General features: G+C 42.0%; 1 protein-coding gene across 1 annotated transcript in view; it reads right to left on the reverse strand.

Moving 5' to 3' along the window:
• Positions 1–15,672, reverse strand: part of OTUD7B (OTU deubiquitinase 7B) — a 54,313-nt gene extending 38,641 nt beyond the window's left edge. Inside the window, exon 1 of the mRNA XM_086718081.1 lies at positions 15,356–15,672. The gene's annotated coding sequence lies outside the window, so the exon portion shown is untranslated. The remainder of the gene's footprint in view (positions 1–15,355) is intronic.
• Between the last annotated feature and the right edge of the window lie 2,284 nt (positions 15,673–17,956).

Here is a 17,956-nt window from a genome sequence, read left to right on the forward strand (position 1 = left end):
TACATTCCCTTTGGAATCCACCAGATCTATACGTAAAGCTTAGCTCTGTCACTTTTGTGCTATGTCACCTTGGGCAAGTTATTTAACTTCTCTGTGCCTTAGCAGGGACCTCATCTGATAGTCACTGTGCTATCCTCAGCACCTTAAACAGTACCTGAATATCTTGGCTGAATTAATAAATATTTTATTAACACCATAATAAATATATAAACAAAGTAAGTATTTTAGATGAATTAATCTGTAAATAGGCATAAAATATCTATCTTACGGAACTGTTATGAGTATTAAGTGAGGTGATATATAAAGTACTTAGCATAACTCACAGTAGGCTCTCACTATTAAATAGTAAAATTTTCTTCCCTTCACTTCCCTGCCAGGTCAGAAGTTATAACAGATGAGCCATGGCAAAGACTAAAATAGGTAAGAATCGGGGTGGCTGGGTGGCTCAGTTGGTTGAGCGTCCGACTCAATTTCAGCTCAGGTCATGATCTTTCAGTTTGTCAGTTAGGGTCGCATCCGGCTTCACACTGGCCATGCAGAGCCTACTTGGGATTCTCTCTCTCCCCCTCTCGCTGCCCCTCCACCCCCCAAATAAATAAATATGTGGGGTAAGAACTGTAGAAGCCAAGCACTGGAAAATGTTTATTACTAGGGCCCTAGTCATAAGATCCAGGAATATTTCATCTTGGCAGATGAAATTAAATAATAGACCCTTGTGGGACGCCTGGGTGGCTCAGTCGTTTAAGCGTCTGCCTTCAGTTCAGGTCATGATCTCATGGTTCGTGAGTTCGAGCCCCACATCTGGCTCTCTGCTGTGTGCACAGAGCCTGCTTCAGATCTTTTGTTACCATTTCTCTCTGCCTCTACCCCGCTCGTGCACTCACTCCCCTCCCTCCCCCTCTCTTTCTCTCTCAAAAATAAGTAAATAAAAACTTAAAAAAAAATAATAGTAATAAACAAATAAATAATAGACCCTTGTAGTAGGTACATAATAAATGTTAGCTGATCCAGAAAATGCTATTGTGAGTCTTCAGGTATCGGTTACCAGGCAGATAAAAGCCTGGCAGAATAGGAAAAGGGAAGGGAAAGGAAAGGAAAGGAAGCAAGACTGAGTCACATCTTAAATATACCAGACTATGTATTTAAAAAGCAAATATAAAGGATTTTTTAGAAGGCTATTCAGTTCTCTAAAACTTCCTATTAGCGAAGACACTCTATTGATTCACAGTATTTCCTGACCTTTTTAGGTAATAAGACCTGTGTAAGTAAATTGTTCTTAATTGCTGACAGGGGTAAATAAGCTTAAAAGATTTGGGTCCAAAACTCTCCTCCTCCCTTTACTCCAAAAAGACTGATGGGGCCTTTGAGGCTACCTCACCTACAGCCTATAACCAGAGCATCCTATCTACATGCAAAGGAAAAGACATTTCATCTTCAAAATGGGAGGTCAGAGAGTACAACACAATTAAATCCAAAATCGGAAGGAATCTTTTCCCTTGACTACGAAGAACTGAATGTCAGAAGATGGCTCTAAGGAATGCGGGTCGCTGTTGCATTATGAGCCCAACAGTGTACACATTTAGTGTCTGAAGAGAAGGAAAACCTATGCAGAACTGAAAAGGCTTGTGGTTAAACCTCATCATAATGTGGTCTTTGACTTCCCATTTCACTTCCCAGGCATCTCCTCATTTTTAACCACTTGACCCACCTCTTCTTAAGCAATAGGATATAGTAGAAAGAGCACTGAACAACAGTCAAAAGAATGGGCTCTGAGCCAAGTTCTACTAACTTAGGAAGTCTGCAAACTTAAACCGGTCACTTAAACTACATATTCAGTACTGAGAATACTGGGCCAGACTCAGTCCTCTCCAAAGGCTTCCACCAAGGTATCCCTTTGCAGAGTAGATGTATCAAAAACCAACCAAACCCAGCTCCTCTAGTGCTATAATCCAGACTGAGAACATATGCACTATCATCTCCCCTTACTATAAAAGCAGTTACCAAAGTCTATTTTTTTTCTTCAAAATCACTCGAAATCTCTTCCCTCTGTCCATTACCATCACCCCTGTAGAGACTCCTTTTCCCCAGGACTATTATAACAGTCTCTACCTGGCCTCTCTTCTTCCATTTTACACTGCATAACTGAAATCTATTTTCCTAAAATATTCATTTACATGTACAATTCTGTGCTTGGGGATTTTTCACTGTAAGTACAAACCAAATTTCCCTGCCTGAGATTTAAGGCCCTCTCCAGTTTACCTAACTCTCCAACTTTATTTATCTCGTTCATCTACTTGCTCTGTCCTCAAGACAAGGTGGCCTCAGTTCACTGTTCCATGCCTTAAATGCCTTCTAAATACGCACTGCTCTAATGCCTTCCCCTCTAAATTACCGTTTTCTCTCTTCTCTAAGGTCTAGGTTACCCTAAGTGTAAAATTTCCCCTTATCTACTCACTCTAAACTTCTATATAATTCCAGGGAGTACCTGGCCAGCTCTGTCGGTAGACCATGTGACTCTTGATCTGGGGGTTGTGAGTTCAAGCTCCAGGCTGGGCAAAGAGCTTACTTTAAAAAAAAACAAAACAAACAAACAAAAAAAAAACTTCTATATTATTCTGTATAACAGTACTCCTCACTTGACACTTAGCACCCATGACTTTGTGTTACTATTTATCTTTCTATGCAAATATTCAGTCTTCACAACAATTATTTTTCTTGATTGACTTGAACTCTTTCTATACCGAGGCCTAACTTCTCATTGGGCAAATACTCAATAAAATGTTTGTTGTTAATGGTAACTACTACCTTAGACAAGTCAAAGTTTCTGGACCTCATTTCCCTACCTAGAAAATGATGACAATATGTAAATTTCCTTTAGGTTCTAAAATGCTGTATGATGGTATACATACTACTTTGCAGTTGTTATTTGTTTTTCACATTTTTTCTATATACGTATTTATGTATATATAACTATTTCCCATTTAACACAGAACATGAATTCCCGAGGGGCTGATTCTCCTACTATCTGTTTATTTACTGGGGTAACACGTCCTTGGCATCTCCTTAGAGCATGTTGTCCAAATTCCAGTACACAGCAGGTATTCAGTAGAAAGGAATTCAGTCTCAACCTGGCAGCTAACATCAAGAGAAATTTGTGTAGACAATTTTTTTCATTTTAATTTCCATAATGAACTGGCATATTACAAAAAACTTCAAAGATGATGTGAGAGAGAAGGAATTTAATGTTAAAATGAGAGGTCACCTTGTGCCAAACAGCTAGGAATTTATTTTAGGCAACCAAAGAAACTAGGATGCAGCAAATATTAAGTCTAACTTTCGAATTCTATTTTCAGGATTCTGAGGAGTATGGGAAGTCTGTATCCCCAGTCACTAAACACGACCAAGTATTCTTCATGTCAGATAATTGTGTCCTTAGTAATGTCCGGAAAACTTCAGAAAATGAATGAGTACTCTAACACTCAGCCAGGTGAGCTCTTAATTCAAAGAAGATGTAAGCAAATACAAAGGAATTCATAAGAGCAGGAAGTTTTGAAAATAGATGAGAACTCGCTGTCCAAAATATTTTTGTTAGCAGCACGATAGAATGAAAGACCATTGCTTCCTCAATTCTTCACAGGAGACTATCTTCACGTAAAGACCAAGACTTACTCATACTAAAGGCTCAGAGGGATTTTCTTTTCCTTCAATGTCATTTATTAATGATTCAAAGGACAATAGTAGACCAACTCATTTAAAATGACCCTGACTTCTCAAAGAACCATTTTTGAACACAAAACCAATACTTTCAAAGCTGAATTCTATATATGATGTTTTCCAAGTAGGTATGTGGCCTGGAGGCAATTGGGATATAGTCAAGGTACAAGGTTTATAAAGACTTGTAACAGGGTTTTGAAGGATAAGAGGAAACAGACCCTCTTTAACCTATCCTTATTTTTCCATTCCTGTTCCTCAATCCTATTCCATACTGCTAACTCCCCCTATCTTTGTGTCTTTGCTCTCCATCCCACTTCCTGAGCTCCGCCCCGCCACTCCCTCCCCCCCCCCCCACCCCTGCCCCCCTTAACCTAAGAACTGTTTGGAGTTTACAAAGTAAGAGTCTGGTACTAGGAGCCAGGGCTCATACCCTCTTCCCTGCTAAGTCTCCAAATACAATCAAGGGCCACAGGTAATTTTCTCTTCCATGGTTTTCCCCACCACAAGCTCTCCCTTATCAAGACTAGAGAGAAGACATGGGGGTGGCAGGAAGGGCGGGGCGGGGAGGGGTTGTCAGTTATTCAAAGAAACTATGCTCATTAAAGCCAACTCAATCAATTCTGCCTAACTATTGAGAGCAAAAGTTTTTTTATCTCGGACTTACTTTTCACAGTGTACTCTGGCCTACAACCCTCACACATTTACCCACAACCTTCCCAAGTATACTAAATGTGTGCTGAAAAATATACTAAATGTGTGCTGAAAAACATTTTATTAAAAAGTTGAGCTTAAGGGACGCCTGGGTGGCTCAGTCAGTTAAGCATCCGATTGGACTGCTGCTCAGGTCATGAGCTCGAGGTTCGTGGTATCAAGCCCTGTCAGGCTCAGTGCAGAGCCTGCCTGGGATTCTTTCTCTCTCTGTGTCCCTTTCCCCCAACTCTCAAAATAAATAAATAAACTTAAAAAAAAAAAATGTTAAAAAATTTGAGCTTAACATAACTACAAAAGAAAAACTGGACTTGGGATTATCCACTTCAAAAAGGTCCACAAAATTCTGCAGACCAGGAGAAAATCAAGACTGGATATATATGGTCTGACCATACACAACTGCCAATATTTGACTGCTTTTACCTAAAAACTGCAATTTCATACAGTTCCACTTAATATTTAATTTCTACTCGGTGGGGGAAGGAAGAACTTCTATGAGGCCAAAACGATGTTATATTGGGAATATACCTTCTAGAATTAAAAGCTTCAAAATATTCTGCTGAGATTCAATCTGGTTTCAATAAAAAAAGGGAAGTGTTAAAAGCATATATACGAATGGGTATATCAGACTTTCTTCTTTAGATGCCAAAGAATTCCTGGTTCTCAGCAGTGTTTATTAAGTGAACAGAGAGGCTGCTTTTTCTCAACAGCCAGTGTCCCATCTCCAGTGAGGGTGTCAAGACCTTGATGACAACAGCAGAATTTGATAGCTAGTGAAATGAGGCTGGCCACAGGAGCACAGTGCCTCACAGATGCCATCAGGATCAATTCCCAGGAGTTTCCTCATTGGATGATATCACCGATCAATTCCCATTTCATCTCTCAGGGAATGTTTGCTCTCATCTCCTGCAGGAAGTTAGTCTTGACTACTCTCACCCAATTATGTGCATTTTATGTAATTTTCAGTGCTGAATCTTTCTTTTATAAGCTCGATTTTTCATGGGGGCCCACTCTCACGCTCCTAATTAAACTAACAATTCACCTACGCAAAGGATTGTCTTTATTTTTTTATTCATTAACCATTTAGTCACTAACAGTTACTAAATGCCTACCATGTATGAGTTACTGTGGCAAGCCCCAAGAAAAATACAAAGATAAAAGACACTTCTCTGCTGTCAAGGAGCTCACAGTGTAGTAGAAATGGCATGCCAAGGGCACAAATAAGCAAAAATACAAAAATATACAACTACTACCAGACAAGTATGGATAAAATGACAGGAGAATTCAGAAGTGGGGACTCTCCTGTTGGAGAAAAAAAATCAGGAAAGTTTTCATGGAAGACATGCTTTAAACTGGGACTTTAATGGGTAGGATATTTTTTCACAGGACAAGTGAAAAAGGCAATGGAGGAAAGAGGCTTAAAGATTAGGTGAGTAAATGGATTAGATCTACGTGTAGACGGATGAAAAACAATGTTGAGAGAAAAAGTTGCAAAGGGATACATACAGTTCAATTCTATTTATGCAAGATTTCAAAACAAAGCTATATGTTGTTTATGTATATATAATACATTAAAAATATAAAGTATAAAACATGAAATTGAATGATACATAGCAAATAAGGCCAGTAAGCATTTCCCAAGAAAGAAAAAAGGGGAAAGGATGCAGAGGAGGCCTTAGCTACATCTAACATTATATCTTAAAAAGAGTAAGAGATCCAAGACAAATATGACAAAATGTTAATATCCATTAAATTTCGGTTATGGGCTCAAAAATGTGTTAGTTTTTTTCCCCTGGACTTTTCTAAATATTCAAAATATCTCATTACTCAAAATTTTTAAATTAAGAAAGGGCCAGGTGACTGGAAGAATACTGGAGTCATTAACCCAAACATAACAGTCAGGAGCAAGATGGTTTCCCTAAACTTTCAGGGAACACTCAATCAGTTCAGCTCTAAACTGAACGGGATGCTTAATATCCGGCAGTGTGCACAAAAGGCACTCAGACCAGGGCGGGGCGAAGGCTGACAGATAAGGACAAGAAGGAAGTTTTTTTATGGCCATCCTAAATCAGACATCTGAGGGAAGTGACAACCATGCTCCCACACAACATAAATGCCGGTGTTACCAAGTCATCTCCCCAAAACAAAGCCAAGGAAACTTCCAGTTATATAGGAATTCAGATGAAGACTCACTGTGAGTAGTTACTCTGTGCCTTCTCTCCCTCCCCCTCCCCCAAACACTCACAAACAAAAACAGAATGTACCCTTGCCCACTTGAGAAAGAATTAAGAATTGGCAGCTCTGCCAAAGTGGACGGTTTCCAAACCCAGACCCGTCTCCAGAGAAGATGGAGACAGAGCCCACAGAAAAGAGTAAAGAAATCACAACTCAGTTAAGTTTTGAGGAAGACTTATCAATGGAACGTATCCATCCTTTCACATCCCCTTGTGTCCCAAGTTCCCCCAAGGGAATCTAAGGACCTCCAAGATATCCTTCTATCCTGTTCTTCTCCAGCAAAATGACTACAATACAAAAAAACCCAAACTCTCACTCTCACTTAGCACTTTAAACCCAACAATTTCCTTTCACAAAAACCCAATGAAGGGGCACCTGGCTGGCTCAGGCGGTAGACCATGCAACTCTTCATCTGGGGGCTGTGACTTCAATCCCCACACTCGGCCTAGAGCCTACTTTAAAATATATATATATATATATATATATATACCCAAAGAAATTAAAAACACAGGAAAGGAAGATTTAGAATACAAGTATAATGTCAAATCTTATGTTTTTTAAATAAAGATAAACATAGTTTTTGGAGGTAACCAATTTATTAGAGCCCATTTCTTCTACCAAAGTTTCATTGGCACAATTTAAAATTAAGTTTAAAAAACAACTTGAAGGGAACTTTAGCAGGAGAGAAAATTACATCTGCACACTCAATAAAACAAATACCTTGACATTCTTCTACATCTGAATCATTACAGATGAATAATCCTAACATCCAAATTATTCCACTCCAGGGCACCCAACTGCCCCAGGTCAAAAGTCCCTATTCTCCCAGGTACTCTCGGGGCAGACTTTCCTCAGTCAGACCTGGGAAAATACCACTGTTCACTTTGGACTGAGAAAAACAACAATGGACTTGAATGTCTTCTAGCACAATGCAGTGTGGCAGGACATAACAAACACTGGAATGGGACGTGAGGGAATTAGAGAGGTGAAATGACATTTATTAACCACCAACCACATTACGGCCACTGAAGACTGAATTCCAGAACAAACTATCACAAAACTACTTCTGTGATCCTGAGTAAATCTCAAGTATTCCCTTTGAAAATGAATGAGAAACAGTTCCTGTAGTTCTCAGATTCTAGGAGTCTACAAACAGGATCATTCAGTAACAAATGTGTTACTGTTAAGCATAATGAAGGTATTTAAAAAGGCTTTTGCTTTGTTCCTCTCCAATGCACCCCCTACACCACTGACAAAATAATCTTTCTAGAACATGAAACTTTATCACCCGATGCTTAAAAACCCTGAAATGCTCATCATTTACTGCAGCACAAGCTAAAGCTGTCCCAAGTTACCTGAAGAAGTCTGGCTGTTTCGTTCCTTCAAGCTTTTGTTCATGCTGTTTGCTCGGCCTGGAGTGTACCTCTCCCCGTCTTCCATAGGGTACACCCTTAACTCATCTTTCAAGACTCAGCTCAAATGTCATCTCCTCTGGGAAGCACTTTCCAACCTCTGCATGCCCAAGGCAGAACAGACCTTTAGGCCCTTAGAATCCCCCCTACATACTTCTATTGCAGCAACTACCACACTTCATTACATCTATATATTTATGCATCTGTCTCCTCCCCCTGGACCCATAAACTCCTTGTAGGTAGAGACCTCGTCTGACTCATCTGTTTCCTCGGTGCCTAAGACAGTGCTTACAAGGTAGGAGGCATTCAAAGGATGCTTGTTGGAGTCGGGGAAGGAAGAACAAGGAAGAAGTCCATTAAAATGGCCTAAAGCCTACAGAATAGTGTATTAGTGTATCATTACCACTATCTCTGGCCTTTTGCTCTTTTCCTAAACCCTAGTCGTCAGAGAGCTTATTCATCCTCTTGGCTACAGCCACTACATCCATGCTGATGCACCACAAAACCACACTTGCAACTGTACTAACCTCGTCCTCCACTCTCCACCAGCTTCACCAGCTTCAGGCTCATCTCTAGGAACTAGAAGAGCTTTCACTTGGACGTTCCATTACCACTTTATATCCGATACCTCTTATGCTGAACTCATCAAATTCCCTCCAAAAATGAGGAAACCTTCCTACATTCCTTATCTCGATGTCTCAGAACCCAGGCTAAAAAATGTCATGGTCATACTTGATGGATCACTCTCCATCTGCCACATCCATTCCTCACGGATTTCAATTTTTCTTCACAATCTCTTTTTCCCCCTTTTCTCTCCTGATCGCACCCTCTACAACTCTAACTCAGGTCTCATCACCTCACACACCCCGGGTGCCAATCTCCCTTCCATCCCAGCCAATCTGGTTCCTACTATCATATTAGTATCCTCCTCAAAAATTCATAGTGCTTCACTATTTTCTATCCTTTAAAATCTCAACTGATAAGCCTGCCTTATAAGACCCCTATAAAACACAGCTCCAAACCAACCTAAGCACCTCATGTCACTACTGTTCACTGATACTCAGGACAGTCTCATCACTGCCCCAAGAACACCCAAGCCTGGTCCAGGCTTTTGCTTGATCCCTCTCAGCTCCAAATGAAATGGTTTTGTTGTTGTTATTTGCTTCACCTTCACCCCTTGTAACTGACACAATTTTCTTTTTTGAAGATCTGGAATAAGTTACAATTTCTCTGTGATATTAATAACTACCTGAGCGCTCTTCCCCAAGTACATTCTATGGTATGAGGTCTGTACTATGCAATCAATAATATAATTTCAGATTTTCTGGGGTGCCTGGGTGGCTCAGTCAGTTAAGTGTCCGACTTTGGCTCAGATCATGATCTCACGGTTCATGGGTTCAAGCCCCATGTCAGGCCCTGTGCTGACAGCTTGGCGCCTGGAGCCTGCTTCATATTCTGTGTCACCCTCTCTCTCTGCCCCTCCCCTGCTTGCTCTCTCTCTCTCTGTCTCTCAGAAATAAATAAAAAACACTAAAAAAAATCTTTAAAAATAATAACTTCACATTTTCTTTGTTTCATCTGTCTGGCATAATAGAGGCTTAACAGGTATTCACTCCTCCTTATACCCCTTACTCCCTACTGGATTGCAAACTCTCCAAAGGCACAAAATCATTTTTCCTAATCCTCTGCAGTAACCAGCATAAAACTAAACTCAAAGCAGGTCACTAAAAATAACAGCTTAATAATTTTCCCTATCCAAAATTATTTCTTAGAGGAAATAAAAAGATGAGACATAATCCTAAAAAACACAACTGAAAATAATCCTGAACTAAACTGTATAAATTAAGATTCCTGACTTCCACCTCTGATTTCCACTCATAAATACTACAACTCCTGACTCAAGAAGTAAATAATAATCCTGTGCTCATGACATCATAAGCACATAGTTTGGTAATGACTATGAGAAGGTAGGGGGGAAGGCAGGGGTGGGGGAAGGCAGTGGTGAAGGCAAGCAAGTCAACTGAAAGAACATGTTGCAAGAACAGCCGTGTGATTTTTTTGTTTATTACATGTGGACACTGCTCCCCATATCTTTTTTTTTTTTAATTGGCCAGATTTTCAAACAAGTTTACTTCAGGAGGAAAAACCTGACAGATTATTAGCAGAGCTGATATCTGGAAAAGCTTCTACAAAGCCCAAGTCCTTCGAAAAAGCTACCTTCATTCATCTTCAACAAGGCAACACAACACGATAGGATTCCTCCAGATATACCATGAGTGAGGACTCATTCTGGCTACAACATAGGCATCATCTATAAATCACTCTCAGGCATAAGGTAGACAGCTTAGGTGGCCATACTGGACTTGCACAGATTTTGAAAAGAAATTCATCTTCATTAACATACTCAGTATAGTCCAGTCTTAACTATCCATTTTAAAGGATTTCTGAGGAAAATCTTTAAACCAAGGTGGACTCTTCTTTGCCATCAATATACCCGCCTCACCATCAGGTAACATAGGCTTAGGAATGCAAATTCATTATCAGCATTAGTATGATCCTCAATAACATTGAAATAAATCTGGTTTATGGGGTGCCTGGGTGACTTAGTCCGGTAAGCATCCAACTCTTGATTTCAGCTCAGGTCATGATCTCATGGTTCCTGGGATCAAGCCCCACATTGGGCTCCATGCTAACAGCACAGAGCCTGCTTAGGATTCTCTCTCTCCCTCTCTCTCTGCCCCTCTCCAATTCTCACTCTCTCTCTCTCTCTCAAAATAAATAAACTTTAAAAATAAGTAAATAAAACACATCTGGCTTAAAAAATAATGCATTTTCAAACCAAGAAATTTCCATATTAAGTTCTGAATTACATATACTAGTGTGCCCTACAATAGCAGAGATAACTGAAAGTTAAATGCACCTAAAACATGACACTGTCCTTACCATAAGCTCTTTAGGAGAATCCAGCCATAACCCACAAGCCAGTACAATAAGAGACAGGCACAAGCAGAGCTCAGCATGGTGAGTAAGGTGTGTGGACACAAAAACTTCTACAAGGAATCCTGTCTCCTGGATGGTCCCTTTACACCAAGATGGTCCAGGAGAGAAACTGAAGTTACAATGTACCGGTGGCCGCCTGACTCCTTGTCCCTGAATTCCTGGACTAGAAGGCTCAATACTTCTCACTAAATCCATCCTTTGTTCAAGAACCTACAATGACTCTATTGACGCTTCCATCAACACCCAACAGAGTCTGGCCTCTGAGTCCCCTCCACCCTCTTGCCTGCTCTACCCATGACTTGACCACCCACATTCTCTCCAGCCCCTCTCATTTATTCCCCCAACAAACACAGCTTAGTCATTCACATCATCACTGCACACTGTACCTTCTATACTTTCTGTCTGGAAGATCTTTTATTTTCTTTTACTCCTAACACAGAATAGCTATTTCATTTACTTGAATGCTCACATGTATCTCATAGATAAGGACGGACACTGTCCAAGATCACACAGTCAAGATTTGAACCAAGTTTGATCTAACTCCATTGGCCATTCCTCTTTATAACTCTAATCCATAGCCTCCAAGTCCATTTCACATTTTGCTGTTTCAGGGAGTGCCTGGGTGGGTCAGTCGGTTAAGCGTCTGACGTTGGCTCAGGTCATGATCTACTGGTTCATGGGTTCAAGCCCCGCATCAGGCTCTGTGCTGACAGCTCAGAGCCTGGAGCTTGTTTTGGTTTCTGTGTCCTCTTCTCTCTCTGCCCCTCCCCTGCTCACACACTGTCTCTCTCTCTCTCTCTGTCTCTCTCTCTCTGTTTTGGTTTCTGTGTCCTCTTCTCTCTCTGCCCCTCCCCTGCTCACACACTGTCTCTCTCTCTCTCTCTCTTTCTCTCAGAAATAAACATTAAAGAAAAAAATTTGTTTTAATTTTGCTGATTCAGAAATCTTTCCTAATTGATCTCACGGAATCTTACCTTGTTACTTCAACTTTTCTAGCCTCTACATACTCCATTTGTAGCACATTAAACTTGCTTTCATTTACATGTTGTGTTCTAAATGTTAAAGCTTATAACAGTATGCCGTCCCTTTTTATATACCCATTGTGATGGGTATATAGAGTCATGTCCCAAGGGCAAGGACACCCATCTTTATATCTTTTCTATATTCCCAAAGTCCACCACTGGAGTTTGGAGACAGCTTTCTCCACAAGAGTGCTCAATCATTATTCAGCAAGTATTTCTTACTTAAATTAAAAAAAAAAAAAAAAAAACTTTCTTCTATCATATTAAAAAATCTACTGAATTCAGGCATTCATAAAACTGCCCTGCATGTTTATTCCAGTTACACGGAATTTAATTCTCTGAATTTATTGGGGGCTGATGAGAAGATTTCACAGCTCCTAAGTTCCCACAGGGAAGACATTCCTGAAGGCACACCTCAAAAGCACTGTCTCAGGATTTTCCCTCGATGGGATTGGGGTAAGAAGAGGAGGTGCTCCTTACAAGAAGCCTTACAAGAATCTTCCAGAATCCATAGCATGCTTAAGCCATGCTTGAGAAGCTCTAAAACTTTCACAAGTGGCACTTAGTATCCCCATAACAATCTGAAAATTTATTTTTAATACTGTTATTCCATCATAATTCACTCAGTTACATATATTGAATCAAAAACCCAAACGATGCCTTCTGCAAAATGGGAATGGTGGTAGACTACTAGGCTGCCCTTTGCTTATTCCTAGGTTTATTCAACTGCTTCAATCCGCAGCCCCATCCCATCCCACCAGCCACAGAATAATAAATGTAGAAGTTGATATAAATAGATATAAACATACTTTCTGCCTGGAAGTTCTTTTCTCTTTGTATACTTCTAATAAAGAATAACTATTTCATTTGCCTGAATGCTCATACATACTTTATAAATAAGAATGTAGAAGTAAATTGTCCAAGGTCACATAGTAAAAACCATAATCAAGATCTGAACCAAGTTCTATCTAACTCCACAGGTCAAGCTTCTTTAGGACTCTAATCCATAGTCTCCAATTCCATTTCAAATTTTGCTGATTCAGAAATCTTCCCTAATTTATCTCATTGACATAAATAGAATTTCCCAGACATCACTAATACTGGCATCAACCGACTCACAAATTAAAACAATGATTAATAGTCAAAGAGGGTGTGTGTGGTTTTTAAAAATGTGATGTTACCCTCCAAATTAAATCTTTTTTCAATAGGGGTCCCAAAAGACGGAGATTAAGGATCTAAAGCTTCAGGAATATTTCCAAGTTGTTGGTGACATAACTCTATCAAGTCCAACTAACAATTACCATTCATTACTGTTCAGCCTGCCTTATACAAGTCAACAGACAGCCCTTTCTTTGGCAAAGGTTTACTTTTTTTTCCACAAGGGAGTCTTTGGCATTAAATGAAAGGGATAAGTCAAGTGAGGCAACAACAACAAAAAATTAGTAATGGTTTGGAAATTATCGTCTTTCCATCTTTCCTTCCTGCTTGAATGCTTAATGCCCAAAGTGGATATCTGTTCAATTCTAAATTATTCATGTTAATGGATAATTATCGGCAGAAAGGTGCTGATAATCCAGAATGGAATAAAATCGAAAAGTAATCTATTTCAGTTTCGGAAGATCTTTTCAGCATATTTACTTTCTCAATTATTCCTAGCATGAGCTAATATTTGTATTCATCTGTGATCACTAAGTACATAGTAACTGGCCACTTACTCAGGGAGGTACTCTGAGACATGCCGGGTAGCTAGTGGAAATTAGAACAAGACTGGTATTCAGACGCCAGATGAGCAACATCAATTTCATTTATTTTACAGTTCTGTTCAGCCTTCAAAATATCAATAGACTAGCAGAGCAGGTTGGATACTAAACTTTAAAAGAACTGTTCAGAAAAACAATGAGGACAAAGAGTATAATATATTCGTTTGTAAATTACGCACAGCAAACGTTTAATTACAAGTGTGAGTCTCCCAAGTCACCCAGCAGAAGTCCCTGCTGTCTTCTCACCCCACCAGGAATGCAATCTCATTCACTAGGAAGGAAATTTTCTAAATATTTAAAATGTAGGATTTGCTATCCTTTTTGGACTAGCCTTATCACTCCCTCTTCTTGTCCTTTCCCACCTTAGAAATAGATTCTGAAACACAAAAGGATCCAGCCTCCTCCAAGACCTCCTAAATAAATATACTAAGTATGACAAGCCAAAGACTGAAAAATGATCAGCATCTGATTTTTCTAAAAAGCATATTGTATACACAGTTATCAAACTATAACAAAAATAAAAGTCAAAGTCCTGCTAATTCTCGCCTTTGCATTTATGAAAAGGAAATCCCCCGAAGAGTGTGGGGAGACTCTCAATTTCACCAGTTCACTTCTTTCAACTTAATTTCTGTATCTGTATTGTGCCCAGAGGAACCACCTAGGTCAGACAGACTACCTAGACAGAGAGGGAGGGAGGCAGGGAGGGAAAGAGACTCGGAAAGACTCGGAGACACTCAGAGCTCTGGTCCTTGTGAGCCGACAAGCTAAAAATACGCCGGCCCAGTAAACAAATCCCATTCCATCCCGACCGGAGCCACACCGTTAACCTAGTAATTATGAGAAGAGGAGTGAGATCACGCAGCCCACGGCTTACTCATCATAAGCTTCTAAAGTTTCCATCGGCTCAGAGCAACTTTTCTTTTTTCTAAAGTTCATAAGCCTGCCCTAGAATCAATCAATCAATCCTTCTCTCTCTCCCCCTCTCCCTCGCTCTCACACTCGCACACTTTTCGCTCCCTTCCTCCATTACTGGACGCATCTCAGTTGGCTCTCTACAGGGAAGAACAAGCTTGTTTTCTTTTCGTTGTACTTTTATACTGAGACTTTTACAATGAACTTTATCCTCCTCTGCGGGTAGGATAGGGGGTAGCCTGCACTCCAACCACCTTAAAACTCCACCATCCCTTCCCGAAAGTCTCGCTGACAAGGGAGGACCGTCCACACTGCCCAGCACAGCTTAGGAAGGGAGGCCGGGAACGGGGCCGGGGGGGCTAGGAACGCGGGACGCAGGTGAAAGGGAGGAGTAACTGGGGAAAAGGTTGGGGCCAAGCAAGGAACAGTCAGGGCGAGGAGAGGGTGACCGGAGGCGGTGGCTCCGGGTGAAATATCATCGGAAAGGAGAAGGGGGACAGTGGAGATCGGAGGGTCAGAGTTTGGGAGTCCTGAAGAGGCGGGAAGGGCAGGAGCAGACGGGGGAAGGTGACAGGGCAGGGGGCTCCGTTACCCTCGCGGCTCCCGGGGCAAGGCCCTAGGCCGGGGCGGAGCGCGGGGCCCGGCCGCCTCTCCTCATTCCTCGGCTGTGACCCCGGGGTCCGGCTGGCCCCTCCCCCGACGACGATGGAGGCGGAGGCGGCGGCGGAGACTGCGACCGCGGTTGTTGCTCCGCACAGGATCAGGAGCCGGAGCCAGACGGCACTGATCTGGACTGGCCTCCCCCAGTGGCTTTTTGCCTCCTCCACACCCCGTCGCCACTACGGCTCCGGCAGCTGGTTCGGGATCGGTGGCTTTCGGCCGTCCGGCCGGAAACTAGCGCCAGTTTCCGGCCGGAGCGTGTTGGTGGTGACACCCAAGCCGCCCCCAGGCCTCCTCCCGCCCCGCCCCGCCCCGCCCCGCCCCGTAGCAGCCCCGCCTTTAGTGCCGCTCCCCTAGCTGTGGCCAGTTTGGCGCCTGCCCCGCGCGTGACCCCATGTTTTCCAGGACCGCGTTCCTAAGGCCTCGGGTCTGGAGAGTTCTTGAACCGGAGCTGCAGGAGTGCAGGGTGGGCTCTTGAGACTTTGAGGTAGAGTCAGTTGGCTCCAGCCCTTTGGGGAAAAAGCAGAAAGCGGCGAATAGTTCTGGAAAGGTGAGAGGGGTGATAATACTTTGGAACGAGAACAGTGAAGTTCTAGTTACTCGGCGCAGTCATTCTGGACTGACCAGAGGAAAGTTAACCATACTTCTTCCAGACCAGTCTCCACCCAGTTTTGCAAGTCTCCTTAAATCACTCGTGAAGTGAACATACCCTTCCCTGTGGGCATGTCCGCCTCCGACTGTTAGCCTGATGGAAAGAAGTCGAGTATCGCTGTTCTTGATAATGCCCTTTAACAGCATTCCAGCATAATTCAATTTAACAAATACTTACTGAGTCCCTACTATGTGCAAGATACTGTGTTGATATTGGGGACACAAAAATGTATAAGAAGACATAATTCCAGGGGCGCCAGGGTAGCTCAGTCGATTAGGCATGGCATTCCGACTTGGGCTCTTGTAGTGATCTCACTGTTTGTTAGTTTGAACCCGCCGTGGGGCTCTGTGCTGACAGCTCAGAGCCTGGAGCCTGCTTTGAAACGTGTGTGTAGGGTGTGTGTGTGTGTCTGTCTGTCTGTCTGTCTCTCTGCCTTCCCTGCTTGTACTCTCTCTCTCTCAAAAATAAATATTAGGGGTGCCTGGGTGGCTCAGTCGGTTAAGCGGCCGACTTCAGCTCAGGTCTAATCTCACGGTCCGTGAGTTCGAGCCCCGCGTCGGGCTCTGTGCTGACAGCTCAGAGCCTGGAGCCCGTTTCAGATTCTGTGTCTCCCTCTCTCTCTGACCCTCCCCTGCTCAGGCTCTGTCTCTCTCTGTCTCAAAAATAAATAAACGTTAAAAAAAATTTTTTTTAAATAAATAAATAAATATTAAAAAAAATTTTAAAGATATAATTCCAGGCACCAAGGATCTTTCTTACACTTTAGTAAAACACATGCAACTATGTTTTATGAAACAGAACTCACATGTGTGCTCTGTGAGTTATAATAGGCTATGGCTATAAGAGCTTTGTTCTTCAAAATATAGAAGCAGACCTTCCATATTTGTTGAATGTATAACTAAATATTAGGAGAGCAGAGCCATTGAATCAATACCTCTTTATGACAAACACAAAATGAGGCCAGCCCCAGCTGTAATCTGACCAAAGAAATCCTGAATTTTAATTCAGATTCCTAACATTGTGGCACCTGATCTGCATATTAAAAATGTTTATTGTCTAAATTGCGCCCATTAGGCCTATTTAAAAACAAACACTGTATTATACTCGACTTTCCCCCTCAGTACTTCCTGAAGTCCTCAGTTTCTAAATGGGAGGGGTGGAGCATAGACCTGTTGGAATTATCCAGCTCCGGACTAGAAAATGGACATCTGAAACAGGAAACTGCCCAGACAGGCAGCTCTATCTCCTGAGGACACCCAGGGTTTAGAGTTGATTCAGGGCTGGGCCTAAGGCCATACCAAGGCCAAGCAGGTCAGAGTGCCTTGCAGGAGGCACACCCAGGACCAACAGTACAAGTTGGCAAGCAGAGCCATTTGGCCTGGGCTTCAAACGTGCGGGGACTACGAATTTTGGCTGCTGTTCAGTGGCAAATTTGAGGAGGAGGGTAGAATGAGACTTGGTCATCTAAGTTGATTCTAACTGAACTCCACTGATCACGGCCACCACTTGCTGGCTAAATCTGAGGTAGGAGAACAGAGTCACAAAGGAGCAGCCTCAAAAAGCTAAAGCGGTTTTGTTTCACCAAAGTCCTCCCAGGACGAGGTTATGCTCATCTGTTAACTATTTCTTTCCAGTCTTAATTCCACTACCACTGCGTTATTAGAACCAGGTACGGAGTTCAAAGGCACTCTCCACCCTCATTACAAGGCAGGCCTTTACTTGGCAGTGACCACAGAAAGTTTCCAAATTTGAAAGCTGGGCCAAACTCAATTAAGTAACCACACTTTTTACAGGCTTGCCTGGAAATTTAGGGGCCAGGAAGTGATGGGGTTGCAGTTGCTCTGTGCCTGTTTCTTGCTCTGACCGTCCATCACTCATTGT

Source organism: Puma concolor, chromosome C1 (genome assembly GCF_028749965.1).
Source record: "Puma concolor isolate L17-30 chromosome C1, mPumCon1.1.hap2, whole genome shotgun sequence".
NCBI classification, from domain to species: domain Eukaryota; kingdom Metazoa; phylum Chordata; class Mammalia; order Carnivora; family Felidae; genus Puma; species Puma concolor.